The sequence below is a fragment of the Lipotes vexillifer genome, unplaced genomic scaffold (genome assembly GCF_000442215.2).
Source record: "Lipotes vexillifer unplaced genomic scaffold, Lipotes_vexillifer_v1.1 scaffold53, whole genome shotgun sequence".
Taxonomy (NCBI): domain Eukaryota; kingdom Metazoa; phylum Chordata; class Mammalia; order Artiodactyla; family Lipotidae; genus Lipotes; species Lipotes vexillifer.
In genome coordinates this window covers 4,197,483-4,204,264 of record NW_006791814.1, presented here as the reverse complement: position 1 = coordinate 4,204,264, position 6,782 = coordinate 4,197,483, and positions in this window count along the sequence as shown.

Below are 6,782 nucleotides of genomic sequence, written 5' to 3'. Positions count from 1 at the left end.
GTGACTTTCAGAGGCTAGTTACTTCCAGAGCTCAGTTTCGAACTCCTGACTATCCAACCCGAGGGAGTTGCTCACAGAAGTGGAAAGAACATCCAAACAAACTTGGACTCAAAAAGATGTCAGAGGGCTTCCCTGGTGGCACAGTGGTTGAGAGTCCGCCTGCCGATGCAGGGGACGCAGGTTCGTGCCCCGGTCCGGGAAGATCCCACATGCCGCGGAGCGGCTGGGCCTGTGAGCCATGGCCGCTGAGCCTGCGCGTCTGGAGCCTGTGCTCCGCAACGGGAGAGGCCACAACAGTGAGAGGCCTGCGTACCGCGAAAAAGAAAAAAAAAAAAGGATGTCAGAGCTGGGAGGGCATATAGTGGTCATCCTATGCTACTCCCCTTTTGACACTTGAGGCCGGGAGAGAGAGACTGGCTTCCCCAGGGTCACACCAGGAACTTTTGAAAGAGCAAATCTTAACCTTGCTCTAGGCTGCTAGATCCCAGCTGGCTCCTCCTTTTGATCTGGGTGCCATCAAAGGAGAGCTTCAGATGTCAAGGTTGCCTGGTGGGATAAGGGGTACCGTAGGAAAAGGTTCTGGGTCCTGGAAAGAAGAGTCCACTGTTTACACCCAGACAGGGCCTCCCTTGGCTTGGGAGAGCAGATGATGGCTTGTGAAATGGCAGGTGGTTGTTCTGGGCAGCTTAGGCTGCTTCCTCACTCCCAGGAGACTGGATATTGACACATGCTCCCACTTAATCCATGTTGCTGGACTCAGAGTTAACAGGGAGTTAGTGTGTAACCCTGGTCCAAGTAACACACTGACACTTCAACTATTTACGAATTGTTGATACTCATACCTTATTAGGTGAAAAATGTAATTAATTTTTTTGTTCAGAAAAATACATGCTCATGGTAAAAAAAAAACCTACACCATAGAGAAGGGCGTAAAGCAAAATATACTGACTCCCACCTGAAAGTTTTCTTATTTCCCAGAGGAAACCATAGTTAGTAGCTTCTTGTATATTGCTCCTGAAATTCGCATGTCTATTCAAAGACATTTAAATATGAATATATATGTATATGCATAGATGCACATATATACATATGTATATAAACACATACACACAGATGGGATCATATTATATCTACTATTCAGATTTTGCTTTTTTATTTAATTGTATATCTAGGATATCAGTGCATATGGAGACCTACATTGTTCTTTAAAATGACTGTAGAATTCCCTGTATGGATGTACCATAATTTATTTAATGGGCCTATAGCTTGTTTCCAGTCTCTTGCTGTTATAACAATGCTGTAACAAACATTCTTATACATATTATACATGTGCATATATGCAGGTAAATCTGTAGAATAAATTCATAGAAGTGGAATTGCTGAGTAAAATGGTGAATTTCTAAATTAAATGATTTGTAGATGTGAATATTTGATAGATACCAACAAATTAATCTCCAAAGAGTTTCCATCAATTAATATATACTCCCACCGACAGTGTGTGTCTGTGTCTATTTCCCTGCTCCCACTTCCATACAGTTTATTGTCAAGCAATTTCTTCTTTGTTAGACTGATAAGTCAAAAATGATGGTTCACTTTTATTTTTTATTTATTTATTTTTTGGGTCGCTTTTATTTTAATTGACATTCCCTTAATTGTGAGAGATACTGAATAACATTTTGCTATTTATGTCATTTACAGATTATATTTATATGTCTGTGAACTGTCTGTTCAAGTCCTTTCTCCATTTCCTATTGGAGCAATGGCCTTTCCATATTGTTTTGTAAGAGCTCTTTATATATTGAGGAAATTCATCTTTTTTTTTTTTTTGCCTTTAAAAATCTTACTGTAGTTTTATAATGTTTTACTATCTGATAGAGCTTATTGTCTCTCATTATTCTTCCCTACTCTCTCTAACTCCACATTTCCTGACAATTTTTACATGTTTGTTTTTCCTTATGAACTGTAAAAATCAGCTTGTCTAGTTCCAAAAGTTCTTTTCCATTTTTTTCTCCATTATTCCTAAAACTCTTTTACAGGATTATCCCATTTAGCCATGAAGCCACTGAATGAGGTTTGTGGGCTCATTTTCCAAATGAGAAAACTGAGACCCAAATTGTGTCTTAGCATTGCCTAAGGTCACACAGGAGGTTTCTTATGGCAAGAATCTGCCCCTACCTCAAGACCCCTGACTCCTCCTCCACCCCCTGCTTTGTGTGTGTGTGTGTGTGTGTGTGTGTGTGTGTGTGTGTGCGCGTGTGTGTGCGTGTGTGTGTTGGTTGAGGATCACTCAGAAAGTATAGCAGCCCTTGAAACAGAGGCGGCCCAAACCAGGTGTGCAATAAAGCCTGACTTAATTCCTTCTGTCTTCCTATCTCTAACGATCTCTCTCCCTCTCTTTTGTTCTCTGCCTCTTGTGTCTCTCTGTTATTATGTCCCTCTTTTCTAGTCTCTGACTCTTTCTACCCTTTGTTTCCTTCTTTCTCTGTTTCTTGTCCAAAGGGGTGGTTTACTGGGGCAGAAATCAACTCCCTTACCCAGTTCCTTTATTTATTTTTCTTTTTCTTTTAAGCATAAGGTCCTTCACCAAATAGTAAGTGAAGATGCTCTTGGTGGACAAGAGGAAGGTATGTTCCTGCCCCACTTCCCTCCCTGTTCCCTCACATGCTTGTTTCCTGCCATGAGAGCACATCAGGTTCTTCCCCAGAGGGAAAACAGAGGCTGGTAGTGATAGGAAGGAAGTGACAGGAAGCAGTGGATTGAGCCCTGCAGTGACAGTGGGTCCTGGCTTTGTGTCAGCTCTGCCTGACCCTCCAGATGACCCAGGACTGGGCCCTGCCATTCTGAGGCTTTAAGGGATCCTCTGGCATGCTCCATAACTGTGCATAGCTCTTTGCAGTTTTTAAAGGGCAGGTACAATCAGAATCTCCATAAGGGAGGTGGGGCAAGGGTGCTTTATCCATTCTATGGGTCCAGAGCACGCATAGGCTTTATCAAAGGTTACACAAGAAAGTGGTGGCAGAGGGACTTAATGGTCTCTGCTATACTAGGACCCTCCCACCCAGCTTCTAGCTGAGTCCTGGCCCTTAGTAAAGTACTGATGAGAATTTGCTGAAATATACTGTCTGCCACAATGATGATGATAATAGTTAATATAGAAAGCACTTACTATGCACTATGCAGTGTGCTAAGTGTTTTATATGCAGTATCTCACTTAACTCCCCCACTTCCCCACTCCCAGCCCCATCAGGTATCATTCGCATTTTATAGATGAGAGAACAGAGACACAGAGAAATTAAGTAATTTGTCTAAGAGAGATAACTATATAGCTAGTAAATGTTAGTACAATTGGGATGAATGGGTGGGTGGGTGGATAGTTGGATGGATGGATGGATGAATGGTTGAATGGATGGATGGATGGTTGAATGGATGGATGGAAGCATAAAGTAATGGTTAGGATGGTTAGGTAGTAGGCTAGGGGACTTGGAGTTACTAAAAGATCTTTATATGTCTATCCCCATCAGCTCAGTCATGTATTAGCTACTTAAAGGCAAAGATTAACCCAAGAAAATATGAGTCCCCTCTCAAGCTGTCAGTCCACATAGAGAAGTCCACACACAGCAGCATTCACACACAGTCACGGATAAATTCACACTGACCAGGATGTAGGGAACCAGATACACACACACGTGGACAAGAACAGAAATCTGACATTGATACCTAAATATAACCAACACAGCCCAGTTACATACACACACATGTAGACACTGATACACTAAGAGGTAAGGCAGACACTGAGAAGGACACACTATTAATAGGAGACACCAGCACATACCCACTCAAGCAGATACAGACCCACACAAAGATTGGGACACATGGCTCATGCACACAGAGGATGGATAAGTGCTCTCTTGTGTCTCTGTCTCCATCTTTCTCTGTCTCTTTGTCTCTGTCTCTGTCTCTGTCTCTCTCTCACACACATGCACACACACACCAGTGCATACAAAGACCAGGAGGCATGTTGTATTTAAAGCCAGTCTGGATTCACTTAACACAAGGATATGCATATTGCAAGGACATGTTTAGAGACAAGGTCATTCACAGACAAGGACAAAGATATGCAGAAGTGCCCATCTATTCAGAGACATACACACAAAGATGTTTTACACACACACACACACACACACACACACTCACACACCCCTACCCCAACAGGCAGAACACAAACAGGATCAGTCTTTTTCTCGCTGACAAAGCAGCAACCAGGGCCCTCCTGGGTTTAGCTACATTCCAGCACCTTTTACTTCTAGAAAGGCACTCACCTGGGTCTTGCTACGCATGCAGAGTTTCGGGGCCACTTCCCCCCGTGCTTCATCTTAGAGGAGAGATGCTGGAGAGGAGGAGTTCCATCCATATGTGCTGTTTTCTCTTGATGCGGCAAAACTTGGCAGTGCCTCTGTTCCCCTTTTCCTTCCCCATCCCCACCCATCCAGCCTGTCTCTTAATCCTGCCTAAGTTATCTTAGGAACTTTCTCAGGCTCAGCCCTTCCTGCCCTCTCCTCAGCCTTGGCCCTTGTTGCCTTCCCTCCAAGGCCCACAGCCTTCCATCTGGCCTTGCTTCCCCTCCTCCTCCACTTCACCTTCCCACGGGACATTCTTTCTCAGCCTCCCCTGCCATTCACATTTTAAAAACAATCAGTGTCTTTTTGGTTCAGATCAGGATTTATCTGAAGAGAAGGAGGGAAGCAACCCTCTAAATCACTCCAATCCATTCCTCGCAGAGCAGCCCCAGAGATGACTTAAAAATGCAAATGTGAGGGCAGTGACTTTATTTCATTTGCTGGTATATATATATCCCCAGGGCCAAGAACAGTGCCAGGCACATAGCAGGTGCCATTTTCAGCTAAAATGTCACCTCTCCAAAGAAGTCTTCCTAGATCCCCTCGGTTTGGGTAAGATACACACACACACACACACACACACACACACACACTTGCAGGTGCACACACATGGACACACATGCACTATAAAGTACATATACATATATATCTTGTAAATGATATATATATGATATATACATAATATGTCATATATGTATCATATATATCTCTTATAAGTGTCAAGCTATATATATATATATATATATATATATATATATGCATATTTTCATGTAGACTTAATCTAATCACATGAGCACTTTAAAAGCAGAGAGTTTTCTCAGTCCAGTAAGCAGAAGGGAAGTTAGAGGGATTCTAAGGATGAGAAGTGTCTGACCTCCTAATAATGACCTCGAAGATGAAGGAGGCCATGTGCAAGGACCAGAGAGCCGCTTCTAGGAACTGAGAGTGACTTCCGGCCAATGGCCAGAAGGGAAATAGAGGCCTCCATCCTACAGCCACAAGGAACTGAATACTGCCAACAGCCTGAATGAGCTTGGAATCTGGCTGATATCTCGTGAGGCCCTAAGCAAAGAACCCAGTTGAGCCTGTTCAGACTTCTGACCTAGAGAATGGTAAACTAATAAATTTTTTTTTAAGCCTCTTTGTTACACAACTGAAAGCTAACACATGTGTTATCTTACTTAATCCTCACAACCATCCAAAAGGGAGGGTTTGCATCCCCCTTATACAGATGAGGAAACTGGCAGGTGAGGTAAAGGACTTTGCCTTAGACCACATGCAAGGATAATGCCATAGTCTGGATCAAAACTCTGTGCTTTTGCCATCTCAGCAGGCTGCTTCAGGAAGCAGATGTGGAGGCAGCTGGGAGAAATTAGACATCTGGGTCTGACTAGGTGGGGACTGAGGTCTTGGGTCAAGGCCAGGGAATGGAGTGCGGGTTTCCGATTGTGATTGTGTTCACCTACGGGGCTCTGCATGTCTGAGCCTGTGTGTGTGTGTGTGTGTGTGTGTGTGTGTGTGTGTGTGTGTCCCTGGGGGTTTATATGTGGGAGTGTCTGGGTGAATGTGTGAGTCTGGTGGAGTGTATCTGCGTCCCTGTATGAGTCTGAGGGTGTCTGTGCATCAGAATGTATCCATCACCAGGAATGACTAAGTCTGTGGGGCTGTGTCTGGGTGTGAACCTGTGTGTGCCCACTGAGGTGTGTCTGAGTGTCTCTCCTTGAGAGTCTGGGTCTGAGGGTGACTGTGTGTGAGTCTGACAGGATTTGCCAGGGTATTTCTGGGTGTATGTGAATGGGTGCTGAGGGGGTCAATGTTAGGAGGGCCACTGGTGTCTCTGTGTGCAGGTCTGAGAGTGTATCACTGAGTTGAGTGTGTGTGAATTCTGTGAGGAATGTGGGTTCATGAGGGTGTGTGTGCCCACCTGAACTTCTCTGTGGGTTCGTGTGGGATCTGAGGGTCTCCCTGTGTGGTTAAGGGTGTCCCTGTTTGTCGCTCTGAGTGTGTCTGCAGGTCTCTGGTTGTATGTGTGTGTCCGTGGATGTACCTACCTGTGTGGGTCTCGGATGTCTGGAGTCTAAGGGGGTCTGTGGATTGGTTACCCCAAGGGTCTCTAGGAGTCTCTATGAGTGAGTGAGTCTGGGTGAATCTCTCTGGGTGTGTAAGAGTCTGAGGGTGTCCGTGGTGTACATTGCAGAGTGAATGCACTCTTGTGGGTGCCTGTTTGTGCTCCTCTGCGGGTTCATGTGTGAATCTGAGGATCTCCAGTGCCGGTCACTGTAACTGTGTCGCTTTCCAGCGCGCCTGTGTCCTGGGCGGAGGCCTGTCTCAGTCGGCGACTGGTCGCCTGGATTCGGGGCGAGTATGGGGGCTGAGTGTGGGGGA